Below are 14,514 nucleotides of genomic sequence, written 5' to 3'. Positions count from 1 at the left end.
ACCAAACAAGAGATGGATTGATTCCATAAAGGAATCTACAGACCTGAACTTACAAGATCTGAACAGGGTGGTTTATAACAGATGCTATTGGAGGTTGCTCATTCATAGGGTTGCCATAAGTTGAAATCGACTTGAAGGCACATAACAACAGGTCCCCCACCCTGTATTAGTGGAATGATCAGGGACAGATCATGGCCTCTCATTCCAAATACACAATATGAAATGTACTCCAAGTTAGGGCTGGGCACTGGACTCAGTCAAATCCTGAACTGAGTCTGGCCAATTTGGGGGGATATGGACTTCACCCAAATCAAGTGGAGAGAGCCCTGGATTGCCTTGGGTCAGGTAGAGCTTCCTGGAACAATCTTGGACTGTCAAGGGGTGGGGCATCAGGAAGGAAGGACGAGAGCAACATAAAGGCCTAGAAGGGACCCATTGACTGGTGTTGGAAGCATCTTCCCAGGAGAAGGGTACGTATGGGGGAGGGGAGATGACCATCTGACTGCCTCTTCCTCAAAGTCTGTGATCATTCTTGGAAGGAGGTCCCACTAAAATTGGAGGGGGTTCCTGCTTTTGGATGCAGGCTGCAGGGCTCTGCTTCACAAGCATGAAGAATTGAGCAGAGGATTCAGTCCAGCAGGGTGCTCCTTTGTAAATGCCTTCCCTGCAGGAAAGGCGTTTGTCAAGCAGCACCCTGCAGCATTGAATCCTCCACTCAGCAGCTGTTAAGCACAGCCCTACTCCAAACACTGATATCAGTTTCAGGGTGGCTGGGGTGTTATAATCTTCTGATGCTTTTAACATTTGTGTGGAGCCATTTTTTTCTTCAGATGTTCAAGATTCAGGGGAATTAACCCCCCCCCCCCCGGTTCATTAGATAGAGCTAAAGTGATCAAATCCTCTAGGTGATCAAATATAATGTTGCAATACAAGAGGCTTACAATGTAATGCTAATAAGATTAAGTGAAAGGAATCAAAGCCAATTTATGTTTGGCGGTTTGGGGAATAACATTTGTGTCAAGATACACAGTAATCATCTAAACATGGGAATAATCTGCCTCCTAATTAAACAACAATAAACAATTGTCAATAGTGCATGATTCTTGAAAGTCAACAAAGGAGGCAGTAGTGTAAACAAAGATGAAAAAGAGTTCTTGAAAGCAAGAGGCCAGAAATGTTATTTGGTGCTCATTCAAGGAAGCCAAACGTAATAGGCATCTGTATAACCGAATGTGCAAGTTTATCTATCAAAGTAGTCTAGGCAGCTTTCAGTGAGGTGGAAGATATGGCACTACAGTGAAGGCTGATCAGCTATGTGCTAGATCATTACCTGATTTCCTTAAAACAAAAACAACTCCTTAGGCCTGGAGATGCCAATGTGGTGCCCATAGATGCAATGGTGCCCTTGTGGTCTTCTCCTGGAACCACTGTCTCTGACCCCCCCCCAACATTGTCCCCTTGGTTACAAAGTAGCGAGAGTGGTTAATCTTTTATCCCTTGAAAAATGCATAGAGCTAAACGAGGAAGTTGGAAGAGTGTACCTTTCAAGGGTCACATTTATTCTCCTGGATCCAACTTGAACCTTGATTCCTTGGAAAAGTGAAGTTTGTATGTCTGTGAACTCTTTCTCTCTCTCTCTCTCTCTGTCTGTGTGTGTGTGTGCTCATCTGGGGTAGCAGGGAGAGAAGTGAGCAGGGTGGTGGCACCCACGGCACTCACCCCCAAATCCAAATGGGTCCATGGTCCTCACCCACTTCTTAAAACAAAGCACACGCATGCGACACAGTTCTTTGGGCGCCTGTTTCATCCATCTAGCTAAATTTACATTGCAATTCATTTCAGATTGTTAGACATTGCTATGGGTGTCACCTCAGGGCACATTCTTCTATTTGTGCATGTCCAGATGAAACAGATGGCATCAACTCAAGGGCAGTTTTGGCCTCTGGAACAAGTCCCATTCATTTCAACAGCGTTTTTGCAGCAGACATTCCTAGAGGATTTATTACAATTTGAACTTCCTCTTCCTTCAAGGCAGGCATGGGGAACCTCCAGCCTGGAGGCCAAATTAGGCCCGGCATGAGTCCTAATTTGGCCCACAAGGCCATTTCCTTCGAGCTCTGTTCCCTCCTGAGCATAGGAAGCTGCCTTGCACTGAGTCCATCCAGCTCAGCATCGCCAACACTGACTTGAAGCAGCTCTACAAGGTTTTAGATATGGGATCTTTCTCAGGCCTACCTGCAGATGCCAGGGATGAAACCTGAGACCTTCAGCATGCAAAGCACATGCTCTCCCACTGAGCCATGGCCTTCCCCTGTGGCTCTTTCTAGGGTGACAGAAACCTCCAGGAATGCAAAGCAGACAGTCCCAGGACATACTATGGACCTCTGCCCAGCACATCCAAGGCCTCTGTTGCAAGCACAGGGGTAGAATCACCACCCCTCTCCTTGTCAGAGGTCTTAGAGCATCTGGAAAGAAAGCAAGGTCCATGAGGAATTAAGTTCCACCCAGCGTGGAGTCGAGCGACGTACCTGGTGGTGTATGAGGACAAAAGCTGGCAATTTTATGTTTCTGCTTGGAGCGTTTCCTAAATCTCATCTTTCGACTGTCACAAGCAGTAATCTCAGGCATTTTGAAAAGCTGCTTCTGCTGCTCGTACTGAGACCTTCCAGGAATAAATGTGTGTCTTACTGCATTTGTTTCTTTCAGCTGGAGATAATGTAGACGTATCTCCCTCACTCTTTTTTTGCAAAATAATAATAATAAAGCTAATGTGTTAATTGAGGGAATGTGATCCTGCTGTTTTGAGAGTAATTAAAATGTTTCTCCAAGGAAACAACAGATGTGATAACACGCAACAAGGTTAGGGACTCCATCGGTGTGATTCACAAGCATATAGATTAGCCTTAATCCACTAATGAATTTGTATTATTAGTTGGGGAAAAGATAAAATCTCATGGTTGCTCATTATCCCCTTGTACATGAGAAGAAGCTTTGTGTGAAGAAAGGCAGGGATCTTGCTGTTTTTGCAAAGCTTTCTGGCTCTCATCTCACAGGCAAGTTCATCATCTGATGGCTGCAACATCAAGTGATGATATTACGATTACGTTATCTGTGAGACCTGGAACAAAATGTTGCAGCGTGGAGTGCTCCTGTTCACTGTTCCATCTAGTCAGGCATGGCTATGGATGGTGGAAAGATTTGATTCAGTTCGCATTTAAAGGTGAACTGTCCTATTTGGACCTTTCTGAAACAATACACAACCTGAAGACACGTCCTTCAAAATTTGTGCTGCTCTGAATTTTGCAAGGCAGTTCTTCAGCCAAGTAATGTGTACAGAAATGCATATACCAGGGTAAAATGTGCATAAAGATACATATATTAGTGAAAGCAATACACAAAAATGCATTGAATCAGGAAACACTGCTTTGCAAGAATGTGTATATTAAGGGGAAATACATACATAGAAGACATTTTCATTAAAACTGATAAAAGGACTTTTTTTAAAAAAATGCAGACATTGGAAAATGTGAATTTAAGATTGGAAAAATTAGAAACCGAGGGAAACTGAAATTGACAGATTCAACCATTCATCACCTCCTTTATGACTCTCTCTCTCTCATATGCACATACCTAACAGCTTGATGCATTATCATATATTCAATGCATATCATATTCAGAGTCACAGAACTATATGCTGTTAATTGATGTGGATGGAATGGTTGAATTGATATATTAATGACGGCAGTTTGTATATTAACAAGAGCTGGGCCATCAGTGCTTTTTTCCTTAGCGCCATTTTGTCCTCACCTTCACCCTTGTGTAATTCTGTTGGTGGTGCTGATGCTGTTATGGTACTACATCTGATGTGATGACATGACAGATATATGTCATAAAAGTCCGCATGGCTCACAAAAATGGCCAATAGAATTGAATGGCAGTGTGGGCAAATGAAGGTAAGGGCAGTGAGGGCAAAGAGGAGGAAGAAAATGGTGTTGAGGAAAAGCAGCCACAACCGCTAGGGGACACAAGAATCCAGGGGACTGTAGGTTAAGGGAGCTGAGAGTTGTTAGGAGACTGCAATTCTCCTCACAAAGTTACAATTTCCAGAAGGCTCTGGGAAGAGGGAACCACTCTCGGAATTGCAGATAAAGGCCTCTTTATGAAGGGGGTTTGGTGGGGAGAATTTGCTGCAATACATGTGCTCCTTTTGAAGTGAATATTGAAATCAGAGCCTATTTAGCACAGCTTTAATACTGACACCTGTTTGTATGGTTACTCTATAGTCTATGCATTGGTAGCCTCGAGGCTGGGTTACTGCAATGAGCTCTATGTGGGGCTGCCCTTGACCCTGGTTTGGAAGCTCCAGCTGGTGCAGCCGTGAGACTGCTGATGGGACCATACGGCCAACTACATGTGACACTACTTTCAGAGCTTGGAAAAGTTACTTTTTTGAACCACAACTCCCATCAGCCCAATCCAGTGGCCATGCTGGCTGGGGCTGATGGGAGTTGTAGTTCAAAAAAGTAACTTTTCCAAGCTCTGACTACTTTTAAAACAGCTGCACTAGCTGCCCATCCACTACCGATCCAGGTTCAAAGTCCTTGTATTAATTTACAAAGCCCTGAACAACTTAGGTCTAGGGTATCTTAGGAGCCGCCTAAATGCATATATCCCAGCTCAATCACTGAGATCCTCTGCAGAAGTGGCTTTGGTTGTCCCCCGAGTTGGCGAGGCCCATTTAACATCATCACAAAACTGAACCTTCCTTGTCATTGGCCCAGTTCTCTGGAATGCTCTGCCAACAGAGATTCAGCAGGCGCCTTCTGTTCGAACTTTTAAGCGTCTGCTGAAAACCAGGCTTATGCAGGCAATTAAGCTTTTTTCACAAACTGTTGAGCTTTGTTTTTATTGTATTTTAAAATGTTTTTATTCTACGGGCTTTTTTATTTTGAGGGTGTTTTTTTTAAAAAAGGGTCATAAACCACTTTGATGTTTTGAATGAAATAGTGGTATACAAATATTTTTAATATACATAAATAAATAATACAGAACCATAAGATGCTTCCTTCTGCAGAGTCAAACCCTTGGTCCATTTAGCTTAGCACTGTCTGCAGTGACTGTCAGCAGACTGAGGTCTTTCCCAGCCCTGCCTCTGGGGAAGCCAGCGAATGAGCTCAGGACTTTTTGCATGCAAAACATGTTCTCTGCCACTGAGCTACTGCCCACACACATACATTGCATCTATCACTTATTTACAATTTATCTATCAATACAAGAGCTAAGTGACATTTTCTTTTACGCAAGTGGCGGAAAGCCCAATGAGTAATCTCTTTGATGAAATGTTCAAAAGGGTATGATGCAAGCCTATCGCTCAGTATGATTTTGCCATCTTTCAACCTGGACAACGTTAATGCCAAAGTTTGATCTGTGGGAGATTCAGTGCCTTTTTCATATATACCCCCCTCCTGTTTCCGGTACTGCCCAGCATGATGAGATAGCTAGGCAGGCATGAAATCTTTCAGATGGATTCAATAGATCTTGGGAGTTAACTAATGTAATCTCATGGCATGCAATAACTATTTTGCCGGCTGCTTAAAATATGGGCTAGAAGGATCAGCGAGATTTACCACACAGATAAATGCCATGTTGCATGAAATAACTGAAATGCAATGAGAACATTATGCAAGCAACATCCTCAATCCAGTCAATGAAGTTGTAATGTGTAATTACTATGCTATGAGTCGATGTGAGCAGATCACATTTTTGAGGCTTCCCTGAGATAGGATTGAGCGTCCTCGAGCAAGAAAGAAGACTAAACATTCCCAGATGCAGACTCTGATAGGCAGTCATTGTGCATGTTGGTAACAGGAGCATAACATGGGCATTTCTTCATCATTTAATTACTGCCTGCTCCATTTTGAAACTGGGGAATTTGTCCCATGGCTCTCCAGTTGGTCCACTATTTGTTTTTGCCTGTTCTACATCTTGGTTGTGATGCAGTCACCATAGTGTCCCATTACCAATGATACAGATTCACAGTGGATGCCCCTCGAACCAAGCAACATGACACAATGAATGATGATGACGCAATGAAGCTGAGGAAGTTTTAGAAACAGCTGACATGGTGTTCCCTGGAGAACTCTGGGGTGACCTTATGGAGCAGAGGCACTGAAAATTCTGTGATGAATATTAGGTTCATGTACAGAATTGCAGGCTCCTTTGCAGAGAAGCCACCCAACCCCTCCTCTTTCTGTTAGTTGAGTCTGGAGTAGGGATAGAAGGAACTGTCAACTTTGGTTCTCCCAGTTTCTCAGTTTTCCAATCTTAAAATCAGTTCTCCACATTTCTGCAACTTTTTGTGAATTTTTTTTGCAGAATCATGAAAATTCTTCAGCACTTTAGTGCAGATATCTCCTAATAAACACAATTCTGAATACAGTTTTGACTGATCCACACATTTTGCAAGCAATTTCTCTTAATGTAATGCATTTTGTATGTTATCTCCACAAATATATTCATCTTATGCATATTTTCCCATAAATATATATTTTTGTAAACAGTGGTTGACGAACTCCATCACAAAATTCAGCTAAGTGTGAATTTTGAAGGATGGCTGTGTTTTGGTTCTCTTATTGTTTTGGAAAGTGCAGATTTGATAGATTCAGCTTCCAATGTGAACTGAATTGAATTTCTCCCCCATCCCTAGTCTGGAATACTTGAAGGGATCACAGAGCCTGACGGAGTACCATCCACGGCTAATGGATTGCACTTGGCTTGGTGGGCAGTGCGCTGGGCATCCTGTTCTAAAAGAAAACCACTTCTGCATGCTTTCTTGCTTCTTTCCACCCTCTCAGATCTCATCCCTTTCATATGGTGCTAAGCTCTGCTACTGATGTATAACAAGAGTCCCAGAATCCACTTATGAGGACCAACAGTTCTAATGATATTTTCAGAGTTATAGATTCCCAGACCTGGGGAGCTTTTAACTGTGTGGGCCAGAGGTGAAAGGCCAGCACCGCAATAACTGCAATATCCTTTGTTGCACAAAACACAAGGTATGACTTAATGAGAGTTAGACCTCAAAGCCGGTTCACAGCATTTTGCTACAGTCTCTTAACGATCAAGAAAGCATGTTATTCATTTTCCCATGTCACAACGTTAACTGTAAAGCACACACTCAGTTTTGAAAGATTTTGCCCTTTGGCGATCTGTGTACTCCTTTAGAAAAAAAAATATTTGTCTTCTCTTGTGTGGTTCTTTCTTTTTTTCCCTTCCTCCTTTGGCACTTGGCAATTTATTACATTCCTTGCCTGCATGTACATGCACCTCGGCACTTCTCTACTTTCTCACCGAGATTTGGGAAAGATCATGATGGGACAAGTATGCAGGAGTATGGCAAGAAGGCATTTGCATGCAAGCTCTCAACAGAGAGTCCAAAAATTGCCTATATATGGAGAGGCAGCTTAAGCAGGAACCCGGGGAGGGAGCTGAGTGATGTTGCAGCTGAGTTCTCCTAGTGAAAGGGGATGCCCACAGAGATAGATGCGGAGAGTGCACATAAAGCTGGAATGGTGAAATAAGGTGAAAGCTCCCAACATGGTGGTTTCCAGAAATCAGAAAATATTGATCTTGTGTAGCAGAGCAAAATATCTCCCCAATCACAACATTGTTCATGTTTACAAAGGATTATAGGCTTTAAAAAAAAAAAAAAAAAGCATTGTCATCTTACAGCAGATGTCATTAACCTGGCCAGAAACAATCACATACTTTGCTAGACCTTGTCTTGTATACCTAGTGGCTTCCAGACAGAATGTCCAGATGCAAAGAGGAAAAGGCTCCTGTCCAGAAGTTTGGGATGGCACCTCCCAGCACCCTGAATCATGCTAACTGAGGCTGATAGGATTTGTAGTCCTAAACATCTGGAGGGCACTAGGCTGGTGAAGAAAATTACACAATTGTCACTTTTTGTTAATTTGGCAAATTCAAGCCACTCAGTGTGTCAGTGCATCATGTTAACTAGGATGTCATCTAGGGGCATGAGTGGGTCACATAAAGGGGCAGAGATGCAGCAATTGTCTCCTGGCAGCAGCATTGCTGCTGCTTACTGGGAAGAGGAGGGGTGAAATGACTGTGGGGATGGAGCTTTTGGTGCACCAGCAGGAGGTCAGATTGGCTCAAGCAGTGCACCCGTGCAGGCCTGACCCTACTGCCATCTCATTCCTCTTCCTCCTAGTAAATGGCAGTGATGCTGCTGCCCAGAGGCTATTGCTATGGCTCCATCCCACTTGGTGAGATGCTCCTGTCAAGAGGCTTACTGAGATCCCAGGACAATCATGGATATCTACTGTCTAGGCTCCTTATTTTATTAACTGTTCAATACAGAGTTGGAGAATGAGGTCTCTTACAACCCAATGCAGGACTGGATCTAACATGCAGCAGGGTGAAACAATCTGCTTCAGTTGGCCCCGTGAGGAGGGAATAGATGAAGGCAGGAACTGGCATCTCATTTGGGCGCTGATACAGGCAGCAAAATGTTCTGGGCTGGCATTGGTCCAAAGCTGATGTGTGTTTTCTCAGAAGAAGGTCACATTGACTTCACTGGGCTTTACTTACAAGTAACATATGACTGTTACAGTCTTCCTGTTATGGGCAGTTTACTCTGGTCACAGCTTGCCTCATAAGCCAGTGTGCTATACAAGGATATAGACACAAGCTGACATTCTTCACTCATTGCTCTCTCACCAGCAGAACCTGTTAGACCTGCAAGGCAGGATCATACCTTGGCCAGACCAGAAGTAACCTCAAACTTTGCTATACCTGTCTTGCACCCCAGTGGCTTCTAGATAGGGTGCCCAGATGCAAAAGAGGACAGGGGTCCTGTACATGAAATAGTTTTTTAGAAGAGGAGATTTCAGCCAGACTGGCCATGTATCTTACTTCGTAAGAGACATTCCCTATTTGAAAAGCTGTCTGGTCCAAGCACAGTTTAAATATAAGAGACGTAAGAAGGAAAAGCAAGGGCCTTCCTCACCCCACCATCAACAGATAGCAGCACCAGGACAGCAGACTGAACAGGCACACAGGTCATCTGCTCACAGTCTTCCCCACTAGGAAAATTAATATTGTATTTCTATTTAGAGTATTTTTTCTAACTTTGTATATATATGAGTGGGGACTGGGGGCTCTGATGTCAGTGGGGTCGTGGATCTGTTCCGTGGTTTAGTCTGAACGTTCAAGGCGCTGTCCAAGGCGATAAACCTAGTTTGGGGATAGGATTCAGCACCTTGGGCAGCTCCTTGAAAGGTTGGGCTAAAACCTGGAGTAGAGTCACTTCCCCACTGACATCAGAGCCACCAGTCCACCCACCTACCCCACCTACACACACCCCCACACAAGCATATACAGATTTTGTGCAAACCCATATCGTTTTTTGTCCTCTTTTTTGGGGGGGGGGATGCATAAATGGCTACCCTCATTTCAGCAGGTGTAGCTTGTATGTTAAGCTACATCTGCTGAAATTCTCTCCTCTACACCACTGTTAAAGTAGAGGAACCCTGTCCTTTTTCTTTTGCCTCTGACCACCTTCAGAGTGGCCACCCAGATGCCTCTGGGAAGCTCACAAGCAGAAGATGAGCACAACTGTACTGTCCCCACTTGTGATTTCCAGCAATGGGTATACAGAGGCTTACTGTCTTGTTAATCCATTCCCTGCTAGGCCTGCATGTGGCCTGCATATGGCAGCCATGGGAAGTGAATGCACAGAACAGAGCAGCTATGATGGAAGAAGATTGATGACGTTTTTGCCCTGCCTGTGTCATTTTGGGGTGAAAGCTGCTTGAATTTCTGAAAGCATTATCACTCCTGCCAGCAAGAGTATCCTGAAAAGAACTGTAGTAAACAGCTGTGTGAAGGCACAACAAAAGTGAAAGCATAACATTTTTGCCAACTAGTTTGCAAACTGTGTCGCAGGAATCTGCTTGGAAAATCACTGAGCAAGTGCCTCCCCAACAGATTATTATAATTCATAGTCTGCGTATTGTAGAGATCCACCCACATTAATGCAACATGTAATGGAAAAGTCCATTGCATCCTGGCCTGGCTGCTGATCAGTATAAAAGTGATATTCAAGGGGTGTTTTTCAGGATAGTTCTTCTTGGGATGGGAGTGAGGAATTGTCTTTGGATTACTTTTTCTTCTCTCTTGCTGCTATATGTTCTGTTCTGCTTTTGCATGCTTTGTCCAGCTGAAGACTTCAGGCCTGCCAACTCACAGGCAACTATGACTTTTCTTAATGTAATATTCTAGTAATCGTAGAGCAAAAACACATGTAGTTGGGCTGGAGGGAGTTACGAGGAAAATACATGTTTGGTTTGACAATGCTATCGATAATAATCTTTTCAATGCTATTGGTCCTTCTTTATTGTTTTATTGTTAGTTCATCTCATCATTAATCATTAGCTAATGTGTGTGTGTGTGTGTGTGTGTATGTATAAAACAACTTAAGGTAACTTAAAGCAGTGTTATATATAATCTTTTATATTATTATCTATTATCTTTGTTTTTATTATATCTCACTTCTATAATACTATTAAGGTTTGTATATCAATAAACAAATGCATTTGTTTCAGTTACAACTTGGAATTTGTGGTTTTTCATTAGTCATGCTTTGCTCCTTGTTACACAAGATTGCTGCTGAGCAATTTGAACCAGGGTTGAGGGATCCAATAAAGGCAAATGCCTAGGCCAAAAATTGATATGATGTGCATGAATTCTGCTTGGATCTCATGATTAACAACTCTGACTGTAGAGGTAGGCCATCATGGCTAACAGCCATTGATGGCTAATAGCCACTGATGGCCTTATCTTCTAGCTGCCATCCAACTCATGGAAGGCCCTTTTTGCTGCTGCTGCTGCATCTGGTTGGTACAAGCATTTTCTTTGTATTAAAAGAAAAAGGCATCCCTGGAATTTCAGGCAACTCCATTGTTTGCCTTATATAAGAAGATAAAAAGAGAGTCTGCTGAATCAGACCTGAATAAGGCCAGTGGCCTATCTAGTGCAACATCCTGTTCTCACAATGGCCAATCAGATGCATATAGGAAGATCATAAGCAGGACTCGACTGCAAGAACACTCTACCCTTCTGCAGTTTCCGGGAACAGGTATTCAGAAGCATACTGCCTCCAACCAGGGAGGCAGAGCTGAGCCATTATGGCTAGTAGCCACTGATAGCCTTATCCTTCTTGTATTTATCTAATCCTCTTTGAAAGCCATCCAAGTTGGTGGCTATCATTATGGGAGTGAATTCCATAGTTTAACCATCCACTGTGTGTAGAAGTACTTCTTCTGTCTGTCCTGAATCTTCCAGCATTCAGCTTCATTGAATGTCCCTGCGTTCTAGTGTCATGAGAGAGGGAGAAAAAAAATTCTCTATCCGCTTTCTCCATACTATGCATAATTGTATACACTTCTATCACGTGTCCTCTGACCCGCCTTTTCTCTAAACTAAAAAGCCCCAAATGCTGCAACCTTTCCTCATAGGGGAGTTGCTCCACCCCCTTGATAATTTCCGTTGCCCTTTTTCTGAATCTTCTCCAACTCTACAATATCCTTGTTGAGGTGAGGCAACCAGAATTGTAGACAGCCTTCTAACTGCAGTTGCGCCATAGATTTGTATAATGACATCTCAGCATATGAGATTCAGTGTAAACAATAGACAGGCAAAAGGAAGCTGACAACTGCATGAGCGTTGCATGAGGTAGATGACACTTGGTAACCTTGCAGTTAGGTGCAGTTCCATCTTACATAACTCTGGTGATCTGCTGTTTAGCATATATATTTAGAATGCTCAGGAAAGAGAGCATTCACAGTTGGCTTCACTGGGTGCACTGCAGGTCAATGGAGAAGGCCTCTGAATGTTGGGCTCACAGTGGGCTGCAAGATCAGGTAGCTGCAGCTTTTTCTGACTCTTTGTCAAATAAATAAATAAATAAATAAATTTTATTTTTAAGTCGCCTATCTGGCCGCGACAACGGCCACTCTAGGCGACGTACATAAAAAGATAAAAGGATAAAAATACAACATTTAGCCAGAACAACAGTCAATGAAAATCTAAAACCGCCCATCAATACAGCTAACCCTAGTCCACCCCAGCAATCCTGTATGCCTGCCTGAATAGCCAAGTCTTTAAGGCTTGGCGGAAGCCTAACAGGGAGGGGGCATGGCGAAGATCATAAGGAAGGGAGTTCCAGAGGGTGGGGGCCACAATTGAAAATGCCCTCTCTCTGGTCCGCACCAGCCTAGCTGTTTTAACTGGTGGGACCAAGAGAAGGTCTTGCATGGCTGATCTTGTCAGGCGGCATATTTGGTGATGTTGGAGGGGCTCCTTCAGATAAGCTGGTCCAAAACCGTAAAGGGCTTTAAAGGTTAACACCAACACCTTGAATTGGGCCCAGTACACAACTGGTAGCCAGTGTAGTTCTTCTAACACCGGAGTGATGTGATCACGGCGACGGCTGTTTTTAATCAAGCGTGCCACCGCATTCTGTACCAGCTGGAGTTTCCGGACCGTTTTCAAGGGTAACCCAACGTAGAGCCCATTACAGTAGTCTAAGCGAGAGGAGACCAGGGCATGTACTACCCGTGGAAGCAGATGGACAGGAAGGTAGGGTCGCAGCCTCTGTATTAGATGTAATTGATACCAAGCTGCCCGGCTCACTGCCGCAACCTGAGCTTCCATGGACAGCTGGGAGTCAAGAATGACCCCAAGGCTGCGGACCTGGTCCTTCAGGGGCAATCTTACCCCATTAAACACCAGATCTATATCTCCTAACCTTCTCTTATCTCCCACGAGCAGCACCTCGGTCTTGTCGGGGTTAAGCTTCAGCCTATTACTTCCCATCCATTCACTTATGGATCTCAGGCACTTGGAAATGGTATCCACAGCCAACTCTGGTGAGGACTTAAATGAGAGATAGAGCTGAGTGTCATCCGCATATTGGTGACACTGCAACCCAAATCTCCTGATGATGGCCCCCAGCGGCTTTACATAGATGTTAAATAGCATGGGGGAGAGGATAGAACCCTGTGGCACTCCACAATTGAGAGGCCAAGGGTCTGAAACCTCATCCCCCAATGCTACCCGTTGATGCCTGTCTGAGAGATAGGAATGGAACCACCGCAAAACAGTGCCCCTATTCCCATTCCCCCCAGGCGATCCAGAAGGATACTGTGGTCGACGGTATTGAAAGCCGCTGAGAGATCCAGGAGGACGAGGAATGTACATTCTCCCCTATCCAACGCCCTCCTCATATCATCCACCAGGGCGACCAAGGCTGTTTCAGTTCCATGTCCAGTCCTGAAGCCCGATTGGAATGGATCTAGATAGCCTGTTTCCTCCAAGTGTGTCTGTAACTGTTTGGCCACCACTCGCTCAATCACCTTGCCCAAGAATGGTAAATTAGAGACTGGGCGGAAGTTATTCAGCTCTTGGGGATCCAAGGAGGACTTTTTTAAGATGGGCTTTGTTACTGCCTCCTTGAGGGCTAATGGCATAGCACCCTATTCCAAGGAAGCATTCACCACTGCCTTGATCCCTTTGCTCAGTCTCTCTTTGCAGCCCACAATGAGCCACGTGGGGCAAGGATCAAACAGACAGGTGGTTGGCCTCACAGTAGAGATCACCTTGTCCACTTCCTCAAAGGGAAGAGGCTGAAACTGATCCCATCGGACCGGAATGCAACTGGCCGACTCTGGCCCACTTCCTGTATCCACGGCGTACGGAATTGTGCTCTTCAGACGCTCGATTTTATCGGCAAAGTGTTTTGCAAATGTGTCACAGGAGGCTTTTGACTGCTCCATAGGTTTCTGCACAACTGGACCGACCAGGCTTCGGACCACTTGGAACAACCTCCTGGGACAACACTCTGCGGACGCAATAGAGGCAGCAAAGAAGTCCCTCTTTGTTGCCTTTGTTGCCACCTGGTAGGCAGCTATTGCTGCTCTAACCAGTGTCCGATCATCTTCAGAACGAGATTTCTGCCACCGGCGCTCTAGTCGTCTCACCTCCTGTCTCAGACCTCGCAACCATGGTGTATACCAGGGTGCGATCTGAGTTCTATTCAGGGGGAGAGGACTGAATCACTACTTAGTAAAGAAACATCCAGTGGAAAGAAGAGAAAAAACATCCCACCCTCCGCCGTCTTGGAACAATCAGGAAAATAGAGAAGACATTCTAAAGTGCCCTGATAATGAGGCAGAAAAGTGGAATCCTCTTTTGCAGGGGAAGAACACTTTGGAGAAACTGAGGCAGTGGTAAGTTTTGGAACAGTGTTATCTCAATACACCCAGGTTCCCAAGCATTTTCATAGGATGACCCAATCATTGCATCATGCTGAGGTTGATTTCATTCATCCTGTCCCCAAATCTACCGAAAGTTATGCAACCATTCCCCACGAAGAAAGGAAGAGAAGAATTTCAGAGCAAAATGCTGATCTATCTAGGAAGCATCTCAGAT

This window comes from Rhineura floridana, chromosome 10 (genome assembly GCF_030035675.1).
Source record: "Rhineura floridana isolate rRhiFlo1 chromosome 10, rRhiFlo1.hap2, whole genome shotgun sequence".
Classification (NCBI taxonomy): domain Eukaryota; kingdom Metazoa; phylum Chordata; class Lepidosauria; order Squamata; family Rhineuridae; genus Rhineura; species Rhineura floridana.
Note: the sequence above shows the minus strand (reverse complement) of the source record.